The 25,538-nt window shown below is 36.9% G+C and overlaps 1 non-coding gene across 1 annotated transcript; it reads left to right on the forward strand.

Moving 5' to 3' along the window:
• Positions 1–6,864: 6,864 nt before the first annotated feature.
• LOC148577064 (small nucleolar RNA R71) lies at positions 6,865–6,972 on the forward strand. Its single transcript, XR_015904069.1, has one exon. It is a non-coding gene; the product is annotated as a small nucleolar RNA R71 (small nucleolar RNA).
• The last annotated feature ends 18,566 nt before the right edge of the window (positions 6,973–25,538 follow it).

A 25,538-nucleotide genomic window follows, 5' to 3' on the forward strand; every position in this document is an offset into this window, starting at 1 on the left:
TATATATATGCAAACATAACTTATATAATGAGATTGTCATAAGTGCAAAATTTAATATAAAGTAAAATTTCATAATTTGAAGAAAATAAATATAAAGCACTAAACCAATTTAAATTCAATAGTGTCTAATGACATTGATTGAAAGTCATTATTTTTGTTGCGGGTCATGGTTGCCAGATGAAGATGGCCTTGCACGCGACGAGGTCGCTGTACTGCCCAAATAATCCAGCGCTACAGTAACGTCAGTTGGCAAATTGCCTCCTTGCTGTTGGATTATTGGTGCACGAAATTGTGATGTCCAGGCTCGAACAATCCCTGGCAACGTGAGCAACTTGGTACGCGTAATCGTGATTACACTTTAATTATGTAAAATTCATGGCTCTTTCTTTCCCTGGCAATGGCGCCAAGAACATGGTGCCAATACCATGGTTCACAACTTCGATGCAACTAACCAGCAAGTGCGCTGGGTCGTCCAAGTAATACCTTACGTGAGTAAGGGTCGAATCCCACAGAGATTGTTGGTATGAAGCAAGCTATGGTCACCTTGCAAATCTCAGTTAGGCAGATATAAATTGATAATGGTGTTTTCGAATAATATATATAATAGAATAGGGATAGAAATACTTATGTAATTATTTGGTGAGAATTTTAGATAAGCGAATAGAGATGCTTTTCGTTCCTCTGAACCTCTGCTTTCCTGCTATCTTCATCCAATCTGTCTTACTCCTTTCCATGGCTGGCTTTATGCAAGGGCATCACCGTTGTCAGTGGCTACATCCCCTCCTCTCAGTGAAAAATATGCTCACATGCTCTGTCACAGCACGGCTAATCATCTGTCGGTTCTCGATCATGCTGGAATAGGATTCACCCTCCTTTTGCGTCTGTCACTAACGCCCAACAATCGTGAGTTTGAAGCTCGTCACAGTCATTCAATCATTGAATCTTACTCGGAATACCACAGACAAGATTTAGACTTTCCGGATTCTCTTGAATGCCGCCATCATTCTAGCTTACGCCACAAAGATTCTGGTTAAGAGATCTAAGAGATATTCATTCTAGCTTATTTCATGTAGAACGGAAGTGTTTGTCAGGCACGTGTTCATAGGGGAGAATGGTGATGAACGTCACACATAATCATCACCTTCATCACGTTCTTGGGTGCGAATGGATATCTTAGAAGCGAAATAAGATGAATTGAATAGAAAACAGTAGTACTTTGCATTAATCTTTGAGGAACAGCAGAGCTCCACACCTTAATCTATGGAGTGTAGAAACTCTACCATTGAAAATACATAAGTGAAAGGTCCAGGCATGGCCGAGAGGCCAGCCCCCATGGTCTAAGAACTATGCGTTCCAAGATGTTCTAAAAAGACTAGTAAAAGGCCCTATTTATAATAAACTAGCTACTAGGGTTTACATGAGTAAGTAATTGATGCATAAATCCACTTCCGGGGCCCACTTGGTGTGTGTTTGGGCTGAGCTTGAGTGTTGCACGTGTAGAGGTCTTTCTTGGAGTTGAACGCCAGCTTTTGTGCCAGTTTGGGCGTTCAACTCTGGTTTTGGCTCCTTTTCTGGCGCTGGACGCCAGATTTGGGTAGAAAGCTGTCGTTGAACGCCAGTTTACATCATCTATTCTTGGCCAAAGTATAGACTATTATACATTTCTGGAAAGCCCTAGATGTCTACTTTCCAACGCAATTGGAAGCGTGCCATTTTGAGTTCTGTAGCTCCAGAAAATCCACTTTGAGTGCAGGGAGGTCAAAATCCAACAGCATCAGCAGTCCTTCTTCAACCTCTGAATCTGATTTCTGCTCAAGTCCCTCAATTTCAGCCAGAAAATACCTGAAATCACAGAAAAACACACAAACTCATAGTAAAGTCCAGAAATGTGAATTTAACATAAAAACTAATCAAAACATCCCTAAAAGTAACTAGATCCTACTAAAAACATACTAAAAACAATGCCAAAAAGCGTATAAATTATCCGCTCATCACAACACCAAACTTAAATTGTTGCTTGTCCCCAAGCAACTGAAAATCAAATAGGATAAAAAGAAGAGAATATACTATAAATTTCAAACTATCAATGAAACATAGCTCCAATTAAATGAGCGGGACTTATAGCTTTTTGCCTCTTGAATAGTTTTGGCATCTCACTTTATCCATTGAGGTTCAGAATGATTGGCATCTATAGGAACTTCAGATTTCGAATAGTGTTATTGACTCTCCTAGTTCAGTATGATGATTCTTGAACACAGCTTCTTTATGAGTCTTGGCCGTGGCCCTAAGCACTTTGTTTTCCAGTATTACCACCGGATACATAAATGCCACAGACACATAATTGGGTGAACCTTTTCAGATTGTGACTCAGCTTTGCTAAAGTCCCCAATTAGAGGTGTCCAGGGTTCTTAAGCACACTCTTTGTTTTTTGCTTTGGACCTTGACTTTAACCGCTCAGTCTCAAGTTTTCACTTGACACCTACACGCCACAAGCACATGGTTAGGGACAGCTTGGTTTAGCCGCTTAGGCCAGGATTCTATTCCTTTAGGCCCTCCTATCCACTGATGCTCAAAGCCTTGGGATCCTTTTTATTTGCCCTTGCCTTTTGGTTTTAAGAGATTTGGCTTTTTCTGCTTGCTTTTTTTTCTTTCTATTTTTTTTTCTTTCTATTTTTTTTTCTTTTTTTTTTCTGCAAGCTTTGTTCTTTGCTGCTTTTTCTTGCTTCAAGAATCATTTTTATGATTTTTCAGATTATCAAATAACATGTTTCCTAGTCATCATTCTTTCAAGAGCCAACATATTTAGCATTCTTAAACAACAACTTTAAAAGACATATGCACTATTCAAGCATACATTCAAAAAACAAGAAGCATTGTCACCACATCAATATAATTAAGCTAAGTTCAAGGATACATTCAAAACTCATGTACTTCTTGTTCTTTTGAATTAAAACATTTTTCATTTAAGAGAGGTGATGGATTCATAGGACATTCATAACTTTAAGACATAGTTACTAACTACTAATGATCATGTAATGAAGACACAAACACAGATAAGCACATAGAAAACGAAAAACAGAGAAAGCAAGAACAAGGAATGAATCCACCTTAGTGATGGTGGCGTTTCCTTCTTGAGGAACCAATGATGTCCTTGAGCTCTCCTATGTCTCTTCCTTGTCTTTGTTGCTCCTCCCTCATTGCTTTTTGATCTTCTCTTATTTCATGAAGCATGATGGAGTGCTCTTGATGTTCCACCCTTAGTTGTCCCATATTGGAACTCAATTCTTCTAGGGAGGTGTTGATTTGCTCCCAATAGTTTTGTGGAGGAAAGTGCATTTGAGGCATCTCAGGGATCTCATGAAAATGAGTTTCTTGCGCCTCTTGACCTCCATGACTGGGCTCTCTTGCTTGCTCCATCTTTTTCTTAGTGATGGGCTTGTCCTTTTTAATGAGGATATCTCCCTCTATGTCAATCCCAGCCGAATTGCATAGGTGGCAAATGAGGTGAGGAAAGGCTAACCTTGCCATGGTGGAGGACTTGTCAGCCACCTTGTAGAGTTCTTGAGGTATAATCTCATGAACTTCCACCTCTTCTCCAATCATGATGCTATGGATCATGATGGCCCGGTCTATAGTAACTTCAGACCGGTTGCTAGTGGGAATGATTGAGCATTGAATAAACTCCAACCATCCTCTAGCTATAGGCTTGAGGTCCAATCTTCTTAGTTGAACCGGCTTGCCTTTGGAGTTAATCTTCCATTGAGCTCCTTCCACGCATATGTCCATAAGGACTTGGTCCAACCTTTGATTAAAGTTGACCCTTCTAGTGTAGGGGTGTGCGTTCTCTTCCATGTTTGGCAAGTTGAACGCCAACCTCACATTCTCCAGACTAAAATCTAAGTATTTCCCCCGAACCATTGTAACATAGTTCTTTGGATCCGGGTTCTTACTTTGATCATGGTTCTTGGTGATCCATGCATTAGCATAGAACTCTTGAACAATTAGGATGCCGACTTGTTGGATGGGATTTGTTAGAACTTCCCAACCTCTTCTTTGAATTTCATGTCGGATCTTCGGATACTCATTTCTTTTGAGTTTGAAAGGGACCTCAGGGATCACCTTCTTCTTGGCCACAACATCATAGAAGTGGTCTTGATGGGCTTTGGAGATGAACCTTTCCATCTCCCATGACTCGGATGTGGAAGCTTTTGTCTTCCCTTTCCCCTTTCTAGAGGATTCTCCGGTCTTAGGTGCCATCAATGGTAATGGAAAAACAAAAAGCTTATGCTTTTACCACACCAAACTTAGAATATTGCTCGCCCTCGAGCAATAAACAAAAGAATAGAAGAAGAAGAAGAAGAAATATGGAGAGGGAGAGGGAGATGTGGTTTCGGCCAAGAGGAGTGTAGAGGGATGTGTTGTGTGAATTTGATGAAGAATGGAGGGCTTTATATAGGGAAGGGAGGGGGGAAAGGTTTCGGCCATATGGGTGGGTTTGGGTAGGAAATTGGTTTTGAATTTTTGAAGGTAGGTGGAGTTTATGAGGTAGGTTTATGGGGAAGAGTGGATGGATGTGAGTGGTGAAGAGGTGATGGGGAAGAGAGTTTGAGGTGATTGGTGAAGGGTTTTCGGGGAAGAGTGTTTATGGGGAAGAGTGGTGAGAAGAAGTGAGTGGAGGTAGGTGGGGATCCTGTGGGGTCCACAGATCCTGAGTGGATCCTGTGGGGTCCACAGATCCTGAGTGTCAAGGATTTACATCCCTGCACCCATTAGGCATGTAAAAATGCCTTTGCACCCAACTCTGGGCGTTCAGCGCCAGGTTGGTGGCCATTTTAGGCGTTCAACGCCCATTTGTGTGCCATTTCTGGCGTTGAACGCCAGAACCATGCCTGTTCTAGCGTTCAACGTCCAGAAGCTGCCCATTTTGGGCGTTCAGCGCCAGAACCATGCTCTGTTCTGGCGCTGAACGCCAGACAGATGCTCCTCCAGGGTGTGATTTTTCTTCTGCTGTTTTTGATTCCGTTTTCAATTTTTATATTTATTTTGTGACTCCACATGATCATGAACTTATAAAGACATATAATTAAGAAAAATATAGTTAGATAAATAAAAATTGGGTTGCCTCCCAACAAGTGCTTCTTTAATGTCAATAGCTTGACAGTGGGCTCTCATGGAGCCTCACAGATGTGCAGAGCTTTGTTGAGACTCTCCAACACCAAACTTAGAGTTTGGATATGGGAGTTCAACACCAAACTTAGAGTTTGGTTGTGGCCTCCCAACACCAAACTTAGAGTTTGACTGTGGGGGCTCTGGTTGACTCTGCTTTGAGAGAAGCTTTTTCTGCTTCCTCTCCATGGTTGCAGAGGGAGATCCTTGAGATTTAAACACAAGGGAGTCCTTACTCCATTGAAGGACTATTTCACCTCTGTCAACATCAATCACAGCTCTTGCTGTGGCCAGGAAAGGTCTTTCTAGGATGATGGATTCATCCTCTTCCTTTCCAGTATCCAGGACTATGAAATCAGCAGGGATGTAAAGGCCTTCAACCTTCACTAACACGTCCTCTACTTGTCCATAAGCCTGTTTTCTTGAACTGTCTGCGATCTCTAATGAGATTTTAGCAGCTTGCACCCCATAGATTCCCAGTTTTTCTATTACAGAGAGGGGCATGAGGTTTATTCCTGAACTAAGGTCACACAGAGCCTTAAAGATCATGGTGCCTATAGTACAAGGTATTATGAACTTTCCAGGATCCTGTCTCTTCTGAGGCAATGTCAGTTGATCCAGATCACTTAGTTCATTGATGAACAAGGGAGGTTCAACTTCCCAAGTATCAATGCCAAATAATTTGGCATTCAGCTTCATGATTGCACCAAGAAACTTGGCAGTTTGCTCTTCAGTAACATCCTCATTCTCTTCAGAAGAGGAATACTCATCAGAGCTCATGAAGGGCATAAGGAGGTTCAATGGAATCTCTATGGTCTCTAGATGAGTCTCAGATTCCTTTGGTTCCTCTGAGCGAAGCTCCTTATTGATCACTGGACGTCCCAGGAGGTCTTCCTCCTTGGGATTCACGTCCTCCACTCCCCTTGTAGGTTCGGCCATGGTGCTTATGTCAATGGCCTTGCACTCTCCTTTTGGGTTCTCTTCTGTATTGCTTGGGAGAGTACTAGGAGGGATTTCAGTGATCCTTTTACTCAGCTGGCCCACTTGTGCTTCCAAATTTCTAATGGAAGACCTTGTTTCATTCATGAAACTTACAGTGGCCTTAGATAGATCAGAGACTAGATTTGCTAAATTAGAAGCATTTTGTTCAGAGTTCTCTGTCTGTTGCTGAGTAGATGATGGAAAAGGTTTATTATTGTTAAACCTGTTTCTTCCACCATTATTAAAGCCTTGTTGAGGCTTTTAATCCTTCCATGAGAAATTTGGATGATTTCTCCATGATGAGTTATAGGTGTTTCCATAAGGTTCACCTAAGTAATTCACCTCTGCTATTGCAGGGTTCTTAGGATCATAAGCTTCTTTTTCATAAGAAGCCTCTTGAGTACTGTTGGATGCAGCTTGCATTCCATTCAGACTCTGAGAAATCATATTGACTTGCTGAGTCAATATTTTGTTCTGAGCCAATATGGCATTCAGAGTATCAACTTCAAGAACTCCCTTCTTCATAGGTGTCCCATTACTCACAGGATTCCTTTCAGAAGTGTACATGAACTGGTTATTAGCAACCATGTCAATGAGTTCTTGAGCTTCTGCAAGCGTTTTCTTTAGGTGAATGGATCTACCTGCAGAAGTGTCCAGTGACATCTTTGATAGCTCAAATAAACCATCATAGAATATATCCAGGATGGTCCATTCTGAAAGCATGTCAGAAGGACACTTTTTGGTCAACTGTTTGTATCTTTCCCAAGCTTCATAGAGGGATTCACCTTCTTTCTATCTGAAGGTTTGAACATCAGCTCTAAGCTTGCTCAGCTTTTGAGGAGGAAAGTACTTGGCTAAGAAAGCCGTGACCAGCTTATCCCAAGAGTTCAGGCTGTCTTTGGGTTGAGAATCCAACCATAATCTAGCTCTGTCTCTTACAGCAAAAGGGAAAAGCATGAGCCTGTAGACTTCAAGATCTACTCCATTAGTCTTAACCGTATCACATATCTGCAAGAATTCAGTTAAGAACTGAAAAGGATCTTCATATGGAAGTCCATGAAACTTGCAGTTCTGCTGCATCAGAGAAACTAATTGAGGTTTCAGCTCAAAGTTGTTTGCTCCAATGGCAGGAATGGAGATGCTTCTTCCATGTAGATTGGAATTAGGTGCAGTAAAGTCACCAAGCATCTTCCTTACATTATTATTATTTTCGGCTGCCATCTCCTTCTCCTGTTCGAAAATTTCTGAAAGGTTATCTCTGGATTGTTGTATTTTAGCTTCTCTTAATTTTTTCTTCAGAGTCCTTTCAGGTTCTGGATCTGCTTCCACAAGAATGTTCTTATCCTTGCTCCTGCTCATATGACAAAGAAGAAGGCACAGAAAAATAATAATAATAATAGAGATCCTTTATACCACAGTATAGGGATCCCTTTGTGAGTGGAAGAAAAGAGGGAGACAAAGAATGTGATGTAAAGAAAGAAACACAACTGTGAGGATGGCAGAGATGTGAGATGAGATGTTAGTAAATGGATAAATAAATAGAATAAGATGGGAGAGGGAGAATTTTCGAAAAATATTTTTGAAAAAGAGTTAGTGATTTTCGAAAATGGTTTTTGAAAAATGTTAGTATTTTTCGAAAATTTTTAAAATCAAAAATAAAAATAAGAATAATTAGTTAATTAAAAAGAAATTTTTGAAAAAAGGGGGGAGATATTTTCGAAAATTAGAGAGAGAGTTAGTTAGGTAGTTTTGAAAAAGTTAAGAAACAAACAAAAAGTTAGTTAGTTAGTTGAAACAAATTTTGGAAAGATAAGAAGTTAGGAAGTTAGAAAAGATATTTTGAAATTAGATTTTTGAAAAAGATAAGATGAAAAGATATTTTTGAAAAGATATGATAGAAATTAGTTTTTGAAAAAAAGATTTGATTTTTAAAATCACAATTATTGACTTGATTCATAAGAAATCACAAGATATGATTCTAGAACTCAAAGTTTGAATCTTTCTTAACAAGCAAGTAACAAACTTGAAATTTTTGAATCAAAACGTTAATTGTTATTGTTATTTTCGAAAATTTGGTATAAAAATAAGAAAAAGATTTTTGAAAAATATTTTTGGAATTTTCGAAAATAACTAAGAATTTTGAAAAAGATTTGATTTTTGAAAAAGATTTTGAAAAAGATAAGATTTTCAAATTGAAAATTTGATTTGACTCATGAGAAACAATTTGATTTTAAAATTTTTGAAAAAGTCAATCCAAATTTTCGAATTTGATGAGAGAAAAAGGGAAAGATATTTTTTTGATTTTTGAATTTTTATGATGAGAGAGAAAAACAACAAAAAGACTCAATGCATGAAAATTTTGAATCAAAACAATGAATGCATGCATGAATGATATGAATGTCAAGATGAACACCAAGAATACTTTGAATGTCAAGATGAACATCAAGAACATATTTTTGAAAAATTTTTTATGCAAAGAAAACATGTAAGACACCAAACTTAGAAATCTTTCATGTTTAGACTCTAAGAAACGAAAAATGCACATGTAAAACAAGAAAAGACACAAAACATGAAAACATCAAGATCAAACAAGAAGACTTACCAAGAACAACTTGAAGATCATGAAGAACACTATGAATGCATGATATTTTCGAAAAATGCAAGGTGCATATGCAATTGACACCAAACTTATAACATGACTCAAGACTCAAACAAGAAACAAAAAAATATTTTTGATTTTTATGATTTTCTAAATTTTTTTTTTGGATTTTTCGAAAAATTAATTGAAAAAGAAAAATAAGGATTCCAAAATTTTTAATATGAATTCCAGGAATCTTGCATTCTTAGTCTAAAGCTTCAGTCCAGGAATTAGACATGGCTCACTAGCCAGCCAAGCTTTCAATGAAAGCTCCAGTCCAAAACACTAGACATGGCCAATGGCCAGCCAAGCTTCAGCATGTAAATCAGACATGACATGCCTGACATACCCTACAGTCGTATAACAGCTGATGGTTGGAAGCCTCAGTCCAAAAGAATTTAGACATGGCTTTACAGCCAGCCAGGCTTCACATGCTTCATGAAACACTAGAATTCATTCTTAAAAATTTTGAATCTAAAATTTTTTTCGAAAATAGGTGAGAAAATTTTGAAATATTTTTGAAAAAAAATTTTTTTTTTTGAAAAGAAAACAAGAAAGAAAATTACCTAATCTGAGCAACAGGATGAACCGTCAGTTGTCCATACTCGAACAATCCCCGGCAACGGCACCAAAAACTTGGTGCTGTTGCTGGATCAAACTTGGCACTGATGTTACCGGACCAAAAGCTTGCCGAAAACTCGAACAATCCCCGGCAACGGCGCCAAAAACTTGGTGCACGAAATTGTGATGTCCAGGCTCGAACAATCCCTGGCAACGTGAGCAACTTGGTACGCGTAATCGTGATTACACTTTAATTATGTAAAATTCATGGCTCTTTCTTTCCCTGGCAATGGCGCCAAGAACATGGTGCCAATACCATGGTTCACAACTTCGATGCAACTAACCAGCAAGTGCACTGGGTCGTCCAAGTAATACCTTACGTGAGTAAGGGTCGAATTCCACGGAGATTGTTGGTATGAAGCAAGCTATGGTCACCTTGCAAATCTCAGTTAGGCAGATATAAATTGATAATGGTGTTTTCGAATAATATATATAATAGAATAGGGATAGAAATACTTATGTAATTCATTGGTGAGAATTTCAGATAAGCGAATAGAGATGCTTTTCGTTCCTCTGAACCTCTGCTTTCCTGCTATCTTCATCCAATCTGTCTTACTCCTTTCCATGGCTGGCTTTATGCAAGGGCATCACCGTTGTTAGTGGCTACATCCCCTCCTCTCAGTGAAAAATATGCTCACATGCTCTGTCACAGCACGGCTAATCATCTATCGGTTCTCGATCATGCTGGAATAGGATTCACCCTCCTTTTGCGTCTGTCACTAACGCCCAACAATCGCGAGTTTGAAGCTCGTCACAGTCATTCAATCATTGAATCTTACTCGGAATACCACAGACAAGATTTAGACTTTCCGGATTCTCTTGAATGCCGCCATCATTCTAGCTTACGCCACGAAGATTCTGGTTAAGAGATCTAAGAGATATTCATTCTAGCTTATTTCATGTAGAACGGAAGTGTTTGTCAGGCACGTGTTCATAGGGGAGAATGGTGATGAGCGTCACACATAATCATCACCTTCATCACGTTCTTGGGTGTGAATGGATATCTTAGAAGCGAAATAAGATGAATTGAATAGAAAACAGTAGTACTTTGCATTAATCTTTGAGGAACAGCAGAGCTCCACACCTTAATCTATGGAGTGTAGAAACTCTACCGTTGAAAATACATAAGTGAAAGGTCCAGGCATGGCCGAGAGGCCAGCCCCCATGGTGTAAGAACTATGCGTTCCAAGATGTTCTAAAAGGACTAGTAAAAGGCCCTATTTATAATAAACTAGCTACTAGGGTTTACATGAGTAAGTAATTGATGCATAAATCCACTTCTGGGGCCCACTTGGTGTGTTTGGGCTGAGCTTGAGTGTTGCACGTGTAGAGGTCTTTCTTGGAGTTGAACGCCAGCTTTTGTGCCAGTTTGGGCGTTCAACTCTGGTTTTGGCTCCTTTTCTGGCGCTAGACGCCAGATTTGGGTAAAAAGCTAGCGTTGAACGCCAGTTTACGTCATCTATTCTTAGTCAAAGTATGGACTATTATATATTGCTGAAAAGCCCTGGATATCTACTTTTCAACGAAATTGGAAGCGTGCCATTTCGAGTTCTGTTGCTCCAGAAAATCCACTTTGAGTGCAGGGAGGTCAGAATCCAACAGCATCAGCAGTCCTTCTTCAACCTCTGATTCTGATTTCTGCTCAAGTCCCTCAATTTTAGCCAGAAAATATCTGAAATTATAGAAAAACACACAAACTCATAGTAAAGTCCAGAAATGTGAATTTAACATAAAAACTAATGAAAACATCCCTAAAAGTAACTAGATCCTACTAAAAACATACTAAAAACAATGCCAAAAAGCGTATAAATTATCCGCTCATCAATTATATATCCCAAAACCTTCTCTATCAACTGTCTCTTCACCTACTCTTCTTCTATCTTAGCAGTTGATTCTACAATCCTTCTCTCATACTCTTAATTTGGCTCACCCAAACCCGACGGTTGTCCAGAAGCATTACCAAATATTTGGATGGGACATGGTCTAGCACCTAAGGCATGAACTCGTCTTGGGTGCTCCTTTCCAAGAACTTGTGCTAGCGAATCATTTTGTGAAAGGTGCTTAGAGGATTCATCTTGCCTCTCAACATCCACAATTGCTTCTTACAAATATACAAGAAATTAGAAAGACAAGATTTAAAATTAGCACGATATATACAGTAATCTAAGTATAAATTGTTCAAACATTACTTACACTAACAACACGCGCATCAGGATGGATATACGAACCATTTTTTTCTTATGAGTGATGATAAACAACTCTCCTCTACCAACGGGCATTCCTTGTTCTTTCTCCTATATCATTGATATCAATACAATTATGTAAATAACAACACCATATCAGGAAGATTAATCAAAATCTCAATGCAAATAATTACTTATTACCACTTCGTCTTTTTTTCTTACCAATGTTTTGGAGCCCCCAATATGTTTGACAAGTTTATTGCTCATATTTAAAGCATTTTATTTACACTTTTTCTATGAACAAATAACAGAATAAATATAAATGAGAATGGGATGTTGAATATAAAATGTAAGGGGTATAATATGTATACACATGTTTGTTTTTGTGGAAAAAATAAAAAATACCAATGCTTACCTTTGTTTCTTCCTTTTGGCGATATTCAAAGAACCTTTTCCATTCATTTTCTTCTATTCCCGACGGGCAATGCTTAAGATTTTTCTTAAAAGTCCTTGTTTCTTTGTAACACTTATGATACAAGTTGTGTCTTGTATCCTTCCAGTTATTTCTTATCCTTTGCATAATTTTGCACTTTATTTTTCCTCCGGCATCATCCTCATAGTGAAAGACCCGCTGCAATTAATTTCCATTGTCATTAACCAAAACCAACTAACAAGCATAAGACTGGTAATTTGAAGAATATCCACAATCATTATAGGCTACTCTAAATTGAAAAAATATAACACTCAAATCCAGTACAAGTAGTCGCAATTACGTACAAGATAGAAATGCTGAAATAAACATGTGGAAAATGAAATTTGAAAATTTAACCAGCCATATAATTTACCCATGCAAAATGTCTTACCCAAAAAAAAATTTTAATACTAAAATTGCTTAAAATGTTGAAGCTAAAAGATGTACCTTAATCATGTCGTATGCATGTTCCTTCTTAGCTTTGTTCACGTGCTTCCCACTCTCTTCACATATGGAAAAGTTTGAATAATCAGCGTCCAAACTCCCTAAAAAATCACTGAATAGTCCAGCTACCTGACCAATTGGTTGCAACTCTTTGTTAAATGGGAGTATTATCTTTGTATTAGAAGGAAGTGCTATAGCCTCCTTCACACTCAGCTTAGACCCTTTTATCACGCCGTCCTCTAAGAAGTGTACGAAAAAAAAATTACTATCTATTCATTGCCCAAAAGAAAAATAGAAGTAAAGGACTTTCACTATGACTTTTTACAAAAATAGGAGGAAAAAATATACCGATGATAGTATGTAATTTATACCAAAACAGTTTTTCTTTTTTTTTTTTTAAATTTAGATTAAGAACTTTAACGAATTAAATTTGAAAAGTTGACTATTTTATAAAATTTATCATCTATTCTTTTTTTCTTTCCAGGTCAGATTTATTTCTTTCTCTTTTTTTGAGTTATGATTATTTTTATTTTATTTGGGATCAGATATAAGAGAATTTTAATAGGAATAACACTAAAGCCTATTACGCATAAACGGTCTAAGGCCTAATGTGAAGTTTACATGTTGCAAGAATACTAGATGCCCAAATTTTGTATTTTAAAAAAAAAAATCGGTGCTAGATCTTCCCAATTCCAAGTGATTTGAATCTTTCATAACTATCTATCATAAAATATTTTTCTCGTTTTAGTTTTTCTAGAGAATTATTTTTTTTCCTAAACAGGTATTACTAAACCAAAAAAGTAGTGAATGAAATTAATACAAGTTAAGGAATAAAAATAGAGAATTTCTTTTTCTTAAAAAAAAGTTTAACAATTTAGACAAATAACACGAGAGGTTCATCTCTAAACTAGAGGAATTTGGATAGTATACATTACTTACTACTGAATGATATTTAAAAGAAAAATAAAATAAGGTAAAGATAAGAGGAGCAAAAAAGTACCTTAACTTTGGAGATTAAATTTCAAATCCAATATTTACTTGGTTGGTCTCAGTTTCCGATTGATGGCTGTTAACAAGTTGTAAGAAGTGGTTATTTTGAGCAGCATAGTGAAAGGGTTGTTTGACGCTTAAATATGCTTTTTACATAAATTTGGACTCTTTCAGTTGTCACACACGGTTATCTATCTCTGACTCCTTAGTGGTACTGTGTACCAAAATGCATGAAGCTTGAGAATATATAAAAAGATAACAATATATTTAACATGCCATGGAAAAAAATTAATTCAGCAAGGGTTTAACTCATGTAAGGGTTTGAAAGGGAGAAGTCTCTCACCTGATGAGATGGACGTTCACCTTAGGTGAGGGTTTGAGAGTTATAGAGATGTTGGAGCGTATGGAGAAAACAGAAAATGCTTAGAATTAGGAGGAGATCACAACAAGATTTGACCTATGGATTTAACGTTAACCATTCAAAGAATTTATTTTTATTTTTAGATCACCTTAAATTTGTATTATAGCTGTATCCCTGTTCCTTTATTGTCGTTCCAAATCTCTTATGAAGTTACGGGATAAATTTAAGAAGGTTAACTATTGCTTCTTTTAAAAATTATATTGAACCACTTGGATAATTTATATGAACTTAAACTGTTAGGCTAAAAAAAAGTAGAGAATATCGGTTTAATTTCAAATGTTTGTTGAACTAATCAGTTATAAAAATCTGTGCTTCTCAAAGGTATATAAACGTGTCACTTCAATTTAATAAACTTTACTGATAAGCAATAAAATCAGTTTACACATTTTCAGCACAAATTATTTCGCAAGCATCACACACCTATCTGGTTCTCTTCTTTTTGTGTTTTTCTCTAAAGATTTATTTATATTCAACTTTGAACTGTTTTCTCTAGAGTTTTTTTCGGCCTTTATAAATAGTTTTTACATAACAAGTATACACACTCCCTATGCACCTCACCTCCATAATGGGTTTATTTCTTCGTGCTTTAATGATTTTTTTATCTTATGAAATTATTTTGGTTTCACATGATGAATTTGTTTTTTTTTTTTTTTCAGATTTTTGAAGGCTTTAATTTTCACACTAATAGACAGTTATATAGATCTTCAACCAGGTAAGTAAATATTTATCTGCATCTCATGTATGTATTATTTGATACCCCCATTTTATAATTGTTCTAATTTTAATCTAATTTAAATTAATTTTAAAGTATTGTTTCACCGCTACTGAAAATAGACCGTCTTGGACACTATATATTTTTCTTTCTTTAGCAGTAGCCTTCCTCTTAAAAAAGACATAATTTTTTTATTTTCATCATCAAATTTATAAAAAAATTAGAATGTATAAAATATTAAATATGTAAAAGAAATTGTCATCTCAATGATAAATATTACAAATCATAATAAACGCTACTTGATAAATTAAATTTTTTACCAAAACAAAGATACAACTAAAAAACATGTTCACAACAACAGACTCACAAATGGTCAAATCGATTTTCATAAATATTTCAAAAGAATCCATAGAAATTAAAACACATCAACCGCATAGTAAATTTTCTATCTTCAAAAATGATTTCACCAATAGCCATCAAACAACACAAAACCCAGAAATAAAAACGCCACTAATCTTCAACGGGGAGCATGACAACGCAGAGACTATGGCGATTGGCGATACGACGACGATCGGCGATACAGCAGTGACCGGGCGAAGCGGCGAGATGGCAGCAACCAGACGAGACGGCGGCAAGCGACGAGACCAAGACTAGACTATGCCGACCAACTCAAAGCCTCGGACAAACGATAACCACGAACGGTGGCCATGACACCGTTGAAGCAATCGGATTTGTGGAGGTTTAGTTTTTCAACTCTGGAAAAGGCATGTTTTGTGGGTGACGAGACCAAATTTGAAAAAATTCACGAAAGGAAGGGATTTTGGGGGAAGGGGGATGCGCTGGGGTTTTGGGTTTTTTTTTTTTGTTATTTTATTAGTAAGTGTATTTATTGTGTTGTGGGCCATATTTTTATTACATTGCCATTTCTTTAAGAGGTATTATAATTTTTTAAGTTATATAGTATAAATAAATCTTTACCGAACAAATTAATTGGAATAGACATTATATATAATGATAGAGATGAATAATAATTATTTTTATGTTATTTATTATATGTTAAATTATATTTAAAAATGGTATAGAATTAGAAAATATATAATTTCATATAATAAAATAATAATTAAAAAATTCAAATGATACTATTTTAGATCTTGTATTTTATATTGGGTAGTGGCTGATTGTAAAATAATATTTATTGATTTGAAATTATAGTTTTTTTTCAAAATAAAAATAAAAATATTATGTTTTGAATTTAATTACTATAATTTGAAACATGAATAGAATGGTTCTAATAATACATTAATTTTAAAAGATGTATGTATTTATGTAAAAAAAAGTTAAATTTATTATTTTGGAAATATTGCTATTGGTCTATTTCATTTATTAAAAATTTATTTATTATTTTTTGATAACAACAAATTAAAAATTTAGATAAAAAAATTTACCATAAAATGCTAAATAAACAATAATTAATTCCGTCCAGAAAAGAAATTGAAAAAATCCTCAATATTTACTCTACTCATTCTTCTACTGGTTAAATGCGTTAACAATTAACACAAATAACAGCGAAACTTACAATACTATATTTCTAAGCCGTATTGGGTTCCACAATTAAATGAATGGAAAATAATTCTACCATGCACATAGTGGGATATTGGTGGGTGAGAGTGGGTTAAACTATGTTGGAAGATGAAATAAAAGAAAAGCAAATAAGACCGAATACACAGATATACGGGAATAATTCATATTTAACAAGGATTTTTTTCATTATAAATAAAAAGAATATTATTTTCCCAATAAAAATATGACTTCCTGTGTAGTGGTGTGTATTCCTATGTACTATGGAGATGATGATAATGATTGTTATTGTCTGTTGTGAAGCTTAAAAATTTGAGTTAGCCATTTTTTTTAGAATTTGAAGTAGAGTTCGTCGGGGTCAGACGAACTCTATAAAAATTATAGAGTGTGGCGTACTTGCTCTAAATAAAAAAAAATTGTATTTGAAAAATTAAAGTTGAAAAATGGGGTTTTAAGAAATAATTATTTTTTAATTTTATTTTAGAAAAAAATCCTAAAAAAAGTTAATAGGACCGAATAATTGATTAATTAAAATGAAAATTATGTTTAACTGTATTAAAATAAAATACAATACAAATATGAAGAAATCAAAAAGTACAGCAAAAAATATTAACAAAAATCTAAATAAATTAGTCCTAATAAAATTACCTTAATCTAGAAACTACACTTTCAACGAGAATATATTTGTGAAATTCTTTACTAGCAAAAATCCGTTCGTCAAAATGGCGCCGTTGCCATGGAGTTGCAAATGTGTGCCTTATTATTGGTTATTGTGAATATTGTGAATAAATTTACTTTTTCGTTTCTTTGTTAGTTGTTTCTAGTTTTAGGAGTTTAGTTTCAATATTCCTTATTAGTTTTTGTGTTTTTATTTTCTCTTGATACTATGAATTCTCACCCCTTTGGCTACGATATTGGTTCAAATTATGTAGGGAATGGAAGCTACAATGCGAACATGCATCAAGGTTGGGACAATCAAAGATGGGAGGAGCCACAAGGATTTGTTCAACTCTCTTGGCAACAACCCTCCAATGTACTATGAGCAAGAGCCATTCCAGGACACATGTCAATTCAATAACTATGGTAGACCCCTTGTAGTTACCAACAAGCCCCACCATATGCATATGAACCCCCTCCTCAACATAGCTTTGAACCACCATACTCACAAGCCCCCTACTACCAAACACCCTCATATCAACCATATCAATCACCCTATGAGCCATATGAACCATACATAGAACCACCCCAATTCCAACCCAATTACTCCCAAGAACCACCACCTCCATATACACCATGTCCATATCCATCAACCCAAGAGCCATATGATCCTAATCATGTTATTCAAGAGGGACAAGAGTCAAGGGATCGTCTCAAGGAAACACTGGATCGATTTCAAGCAACCCTTCATCAATTGGATCAAGTGGGAAATCGAAAAGTACACGAAGCTCTCATGGCTAAAGAATCTCAACTCGAGAACAAAGGATTGAAGTGTGTTGTGCAACAAGTGAAAAAGATGGAGAGTGTTGAACCACCATACCCTTATTATGATGAACCACCCTCTTATTATGAACCTTTCCTCCCAAATAATAAACCATCATATCCACCCCAATCTCCAATGAATAATACTCTAAGTGTTCTTTTTCAGGGGCAAAGAGAGATGCAAAGGACGACACAAGAGTTCATAGCTACCTTGACCGAGGTAGTAGGTAACTTAGCCTCTCTGCGCTTCGATACTCAAAGCACTCCCATGGCTACATATGGAGAATCATTAGAAGAGCGTAGCATGAAGGAGACACTAGAAAGTCCGGTGGACAATAAGAAACGTGATTTTGTATTGGAACAAGTGGAGGAAGCCGTAATAGTTGAAGAGGAAGAAGTGGTTGAAGACTTAGGAGACGCTGAACCTCCATGGGAATCTAGAGTTACAGAGTATTCCTCCAAAAAGATTGAAATTGATGTCAAGAAGGCTAGTGCACAACCTCCATGGCATATTCCCTATGAAGACTTAGACAGGATAGATCAAGAAGCAAGTTCCCTTGGTGATGAGGATAATGAATCAAGTCCTCCTAGTGATGAATCTACATCGGCAAAAGAACTACGTGAATATGAAGACCCTTCTCTGATTGAGTCCGAGAATCTTATGGAAGCGGAAGTCCTTCGGAAAGGGTGGACGGGAGTTGAGTACGCCTTGTCAAGAACGTTGGAGACTTCTCCACCTAGGTTGCTATCTACTCCTTCATTTGAGTTGGTAAGACTTATCGCTATTCGCTTTACTGTCCCACTTGAGTATGGTATTCTTGAAACGAATGGTCAACTTAGGAGTCTTTGTGGCATTAAGCGTAAGAGAAGAATGTTTAGTGGTTGGAGTTGCAAATCAAAGCTCATCAAGGTTGAGACTTCTAGAGCTAAATGCAAGGGTGGAACTAATGATCATTTGGTTAGATCTAGGAGAAGAGTTTGGTATTGCATTAAGAATTCAGACTGTTTGCCACCCAGTTGGAACAACGATGAACAACTTACAGAGGGGTGTAAGAATAAGATTTGGAATTCGGGCATACAAGAGGATCAACTTTGGGAGCTCAAAGCTTGTGGGAAACTTCATCAAGGCTTGGTGAATTTATTTGGAGATGTTGAAGCTTATTGGAAGTCCAAGCGTTGGTGGAATTGTCAAGATGAGTTCAAGCACAAGCCACCATGACAAGGAGCTCACCATATGTCCAACTTAAGGACTTTAACTAAAAGTGCTAGGTGGGAGACACCCCACCATGGTAGATTCTATCTAATTTCCTTTTATTTATATTAGTAATAAGTTAGATTTTCATTTTTAGTTATGTTTATTTCTTTTAATTCATGGTTTAGTTTCTTATTAATTTCTGGTTTTAAAAAAAAATTTACACTTGACGCGTATGCGTCGATGACGCGGATGCGTCATGTGTCCGTGCGTAATAGTAATAAAATAAACAGAGAGTTGTGCTGGAACGACGCGAGAGGGGTGCCTAGCGCACAAGCCAACCCACGCGTACGCGTGCCTCACGCGTACGCGTCCCATGCTAATTTTTCAACCCACGCGTAAGCGTCAGTGACGCGTACGCGTGGACATGGAATTCGGCATAAAGAGCGAATTGACAAAAAGTTAGGCTGCCACTATGCTGGAATCGCGCGAGCAGTCACGCGTACGTGAGACTGTTGCTCACGCGTCAGTGTGCATGTTTTGCCACCCACGCGTACGCGTGGGCGACGCTTACGCGTCACATGGCTTCTTCAGTTTTCACGCGTACATGTGACGCTTGCACGCGCGTCACGTTTGTTTCTTGTTCTCTCAACATTTCTCCTTCTTTCTTCCTCCTTTCTTACTTTCCTCTTTTTCATTCCCTTACATTATCATCCGTATTCTCTTTCCATTTCTTTTACTTACTGCATTTGCATATTTTTCTTCCTTGCATTTTAATCTTGTGCATACTTTTATTTTCTTTTCTCCGTTTATTATTTTTTCATTGGTGTTAAATTTTCTCATTCAACTGTTGCATATTTTCTTGAATTATTTTGGTGCTTCGTGACTTGTTTTAAATTGTTGGGTATTATTAATTATACGTCAATGCTAATTTTTATGACATTTGTATTCTCTTTGCATTGACATGCACTTATACTATCTTGCATTACCCAATCTCTCTTCCCCATTGTTGTAATTCTTACACTACTGATATGCCATTTGCTTCTACTGTCTTCTCACTCGCATGCTGTAGCTACCATGTAATTGAGACCCTTATTATTTGGCATTAACCCACCCATATTTTATTTGTTTTCTATCTTTGTTTCCTGGTTACTTTTCTTCCCTTTTCTCTTCTTTAAGGATGGCCATTGGTACACGAAATTGTGATTACACTTTTCACAACTTTATACAACTAACCAGCAAGTACACTGGGTCGTCCAAGTAATACCTTACGTGAGTAAGGGTCGATCCCACGGAGATTGTCGGCTTGAAGCAAGCTATGGTTATCTTGTAATTCTTAGTCAGGAGATTAATGATAAAAATGATTTTTGTTTATGGAAAGTAAATAACATCAAATAAATGGTACTTGTGATTCAGTACTGGGGAATAGGTTAGGGTTCCGGAGATGTTCTATCGTCTGAATCTCTGCTTTCGTACTGTCTTCTTCTCCAAACACGCATGGCTTCCTTCAATGGCAAGCTGTATGATCCTCTCGGATGAAAAATACCAGGTACGGTTTCTGCACGGCTAATCAACTGTCGGATTTTTCGTCTCGGATGAAAAATACCAGGTACAGCTACCGCACGGCTAATCATCTGTCGGTTCTCACTAGCGTCAGAATAGGATCTCTCTATCCTTTCACACACTGTCACTGCGCCCAACATTCGTGAGTTTGAAGCTCGTCATAGTCATCCCTTCCCAGATCCTACTCAGAATACCACAGACAAGGTTTAGACTTTTTGGATCCCAAGAATGCTGCCAATTAGTTCTAGCCTCTACCACGAAGATTCTGATCTCATAGACTCGGTCCGTGGATCAGAAACCCAAGAGATACGCAATCAAGCTGTCGCCCAATGACTACGTTGAGCTCAGATAGAACGGGAGTGGTTGTCAGGCACGCGCTCATAGAATTGAGAATAATGATGAGTGTCACGGATCGTCACATTCTCTATATTGAAGTACAAGTGAGTATCTTAGAATAGAATCAAGCATGATTGAATAGAGAACAGTAGTAACTGCATTAATCCATTGAAACACAGCAGAGCTCCTCACCCCCACCTATAGGGTTCAGAGACTCATGCTGTAGAAGATACAATATGAAGTGTAAAATGTCATGAGTTGCAAAATGAATCTCTAAAAGTAGTTTTTATACTAGACAAGTAACTTAGGTTTACAGAAAATGAGTAACTAAGTGCAGACAGTGCAGAAATCCACTTCCGAGACCCACTTGGTGAGTGTTTGGGCTGAGCTTTCAAGCTTTCACGTGCATATGCCTCAAGTTGGAGTTAAACGCCACCCTGGGTGCCAAAATGGGCGTTTAACGCCAATAAATGTGCCAATTCTGGCGTTTTACGCCAGAAAATGGTCTTTGGCTGGCGTTTAACGCCAGTTTGGGCCATCAAATCTCGGACAAAGTATGGACTATTATATATTGCTGGAAAGTCCAAGATGTCTACTTTCCAACGCAATTAAGAGCGTGCCAATTGGGCTTCTGTAGCTCCAGAAAATCCACTTCGAGTGCAGGAAGGTCAGAATCCAACAGCATCTGTAGTCTTTTCTCAGCCTCTGAATCAGATTTTTGCTCAGGTCCCTCAATTTCAGCCAGAAAATACCTGAAATTACAGAAAAATACACAAACTCATAGTAAAGTCTAGAAATGTGATTTTTGCATAAAAACTAATAAAAATATAATAAAAAGTAAATAAAACATACTAAAAACTATATAAAAACAATGCCAAAAGGGTATAAATTATCCGCTCATCATCACAAGACCAAACTTAAATTGTTGCTTTTCCCCAAGTAACTAAAAATAAAATAGGATAAAAAGAAGAGAATATACAATAAATTTCAAAAATATCAATGAAGATTAGTTTCAATTAGATGAGCGGGACTAGTAGCTTTTTGCTTCTGAACAGTTTTGGCATCTCCCTTTATCCTTTGAAGTTCAGAATGATTGGCATCCATAGGAACTCAGAATTCAGATAGTGTTATTGATTCTCCTAGTTCAGTATGTTGATTCTTGAACACAGCTACTTTATGAGTCTTGGCCGTAACCCTAAGCATTTTGTTTTCCAGTATTACCACCGGATACATAAATGCCACAGACACATAACTGGGTGAACCTTTTCAAATTGTAACTCAGCTTTGCTAGAGTCCCTAGTTAGAGGTGCCCAGAGCTCTTAAGCACACTCTTTTTGCTTTGGACCATGACTTTAACCGCTCAGTCTCAAGTTTTTCACTTGACACCTTCACGCCACTAGCACATGGTTATGGACAGCTTGATTTAGCCGCTTAGGCCAGAATTTTATTCTTTTGGGCCCTCCTATCCATTAATGCTCAAAGCCTTGGATCCTTTTTATCCTTGCCTTTTAGTTTAAAGGGTTATTGGCTTTTTCTACTTGCTTTTTCTTTTTCTTTATTTTTCTTTTTTTTTCGCCATTTTTTCGCAAGCTTTCTGTTTTTCACTGCTTTTTCTTGCTTCAAGAATCAATTTTATGATTTTTCAGATTATCAATAACATTTCTCTTTTTTAATTATTCTTTCAAGAGCAAACAATTTTAACATTCATAAACTTCACTATCAAAAATATGCATTGTTCAAGCATTCATTCAGAAAACAAAAAGTATTGCCACCACATCAAAATAATTAAGCTAATTTCAAGATAAATTTTGAAACTATGCACTTCTTGTTCTTTTGCAATTAAAAACATTTTTCATTTAAGAAAGGTGAGGGATTCATGGAATCATTCATAGCTTTAAGACATAGACTCTAAACTTTAATGATCATGTAATAAAAATAAGACATAAAATAAACATAAAAGCAAACAAATAATAAAAGAAAGGAAATTAAAGACATAAAAATAAATGACTCTAATGCTAATGCTTATGTAACTCTTAAAATAGGTTTCTAATAATAAAAGTTATTACAGAGTTAGGACTCAACAACCTTCATTCTGAGAGGTAAGTACTCCTTCAATCTGTGGGACGTCGGGCTCTTCAAGGGACAGCTTCTGGCGCTTTAACTCCTGTATCTCACGCTCTTGTTTCTCTTGTTCTATGAGCAGTTTGCAGAGCATGCTGTTTTGATTCTGATGCTCTTCTTTGAGTTGATTCACAGCTTCTTGCAGCTTGGTGATAGATGCATCTAAGCGAGCCCAATAGTCAAATTGAGGAATTTATGGAAGGAGATCATGCGCCCCCCCTCTTGATGAGGTTATCTTGAATTTGAGGTCCATCCATCACTTTTTTGGTGATTGGGCGTTCAACTGGGATATATTCATCCACACCCATCTATACCCCCGTATCTTTACATAACAGACTAATCAAGCTTGGGTAGGCCAGTTTGGCCTCAGTAGATTCCTTGTTTGTAAACATGTAAATTCCTTGTTTGGCCTCAGTAGATCACTTTATTAAAATAGAAGTAAATAATCTTCCCTCTGACCATAGTCCGAAAGGAGAAGAAAGCAGTTCCCTCTTATCTTTTCTTTTCTGTCATCCACAGATTTGCATAAAATTCTTGGACCATGTTTCTTCCAACATGTATCTCAGAATTAGCCAGGACTTCCCAGCCCCTGTTTTGAATCTGCTCTTGGATCTCCGGGTATTCATCTTCTTTCAGATTGAACCTGACTTCTGGGATCACTGATCTTCTGCACACAATTTTGAAATAATGGTCTGCATGTTTTTTGGTGCAGAAATTCTCATGCATCCAACGTGGTTTTGGATTGCTTTCTTTCTTGTCTCTTGAAGCGGTTTGTCTTCCTTTGGGTGCCATGAGATTAGTTTGTTTTAGCTCAGAGATCATAGAAATCACACCAAACTTAGAGATTTGCTTGTCCTCAAGCAAAATAAAAAGAAAGAAGATGAATAGATGGAGAGAAGGATTCGAATGATGGATGAAGAGGGGCTGGCCGAATGTGTATTTAAAAGGGAGTGAGGGAATGGGTTTCGAATTATTTTTGAAAAAGATAAGATAGAAAGATATGATTGATAAAAGATACAATTTGTAAAATATGAGAGATTTAAAAAATATATGAGGAAGTTAAATCTAAATTTTTATGAATGCACCTAAGAAATAAAAGATAAAATGGATGAATTAAAAAGATTTGGAAAGAAATTGGAAAGGTAAATGAGTTTATTTTTTCTTTTAAGAACATTTAAAAAAAGGATTGAAAAGAGTTTATAAGATTATTAATTTTTGAAATTGGAAATTGAAAGATGACTATTTGTAACATTTTTATGCAGAAAATTATGAATTAAAACATGAAAATTTAAAAAGATTTGAATTGGAAACGAAATTACCTCTCCCTTGCTGTTCTGGCGTTAAACACCCAGAATGATAGTCATTCTGGCATTTAACGCCCATCTGGTGGCCATTTTGGGCGTTTAACGCCCAGCCAGGTACCCTAGCTGGCGTTAAACGCTAGAAATCCTTCTTTATTGGGCATTTTTCTGAACGCCCAGAATGCTGCCATTTCTGGCGTTAAACGCCCAGAATGCTGCCCATTCTGGAATTTAACGCCCAGAATGGCTACCATTCTGGGCGTTTAACGCCCAAATTGCCTCTTTACTAGCGTTTTAATGTCAGTGAGCTCTTTTTCTCTGTGATTCTTCTGCTTTATGTTTTGAACCTCCATTTTCCTGATTTATTCACTGAAATGTATTAACTAATCATGAGCAACAAAATTAAATAGACTTATATAATTCTTATAAACATTTAATTTTTGATAATGGATGGGTTGCCTCCCAGCAAGCGCTTCTTTACTGTCTTTAGCTGGACTTTTGCTGAGCTTTTAATTTAGTCTCAGTTTTGAGCAATCTTGCTCAATATTGCCTTCAAGATAATGTTTGATTCTCTGTCCATTGACAATGAACTTTTTATCAGAGTCCATATCCTAAAGCTCTACATATCCATATGGTGACACGCTTGTAATCACATATGGTTCCTTCCACCGGGATTTCAATTTCCCAAGGAACAATCTGAGCCTAGAGTTAAATAGCAGAACCTTCTGTCTTGTCTCAAAGACTCTAGATGACAGCTTTCTGTCATGCCACCTTTTTGCTTTCTCCTTGTAAATTTTAGCATTTTCAAAAGCATTGAGTCTGAACTCTTCCAGCTCATTCAATTGGAGTAATCTTTTTTCTCCAGCTAACTTTGCATCAAGGTTTAGGAACCTGGTTGCCTAGTATGCCTTGTGTTCCAGTTCCACTGGCAGATGACAGGCTTTTCCATACACAAGCTGGTATGGAGAGGTCCCTATAGGAGTTTTGAATGCTGTTCTGTATGCCCACAGAGCATCATCCAGACTTCTTGCCGAATCCCTTCTACGGGTACTTACGGTCCGTTCCAGGATTCATTTTAGTTCTCTATTTGAGACTTTAGCCTGCCCATTTGTCTGTGGATGATATGGAGTTGCCACTTTATGGTTAATTCCATATCGGACCAGAGCAGAGTCAAGCTATTTATTGCAGAAATGAGTGCCTCCATCACTGATCAGTATCCTAGGGACACCGAACCTACTGAAGATATGCTTCTGGAGGAATTTCATCACTGTCTTAGTATTATTAGTGGGTGTTGCAATTAACTCTACCCATTTAGATACATAGTTTACTGCCACCAGAAT

This window comes from Arachis ipaensis, chromosome B1 (genome assembly GCF_059453495.1).
Source record: "Arachis ipaensis isolate K30076 ecotype BB chromosome B1, ASM5945349v1, whole genome shotgun sequence".
NCBI lineage: Eukaryota > Viridiplantae > Streptophyta > Magnoliopsida > Fabales > Fabaceae > Arachis > Arachis ipaensis.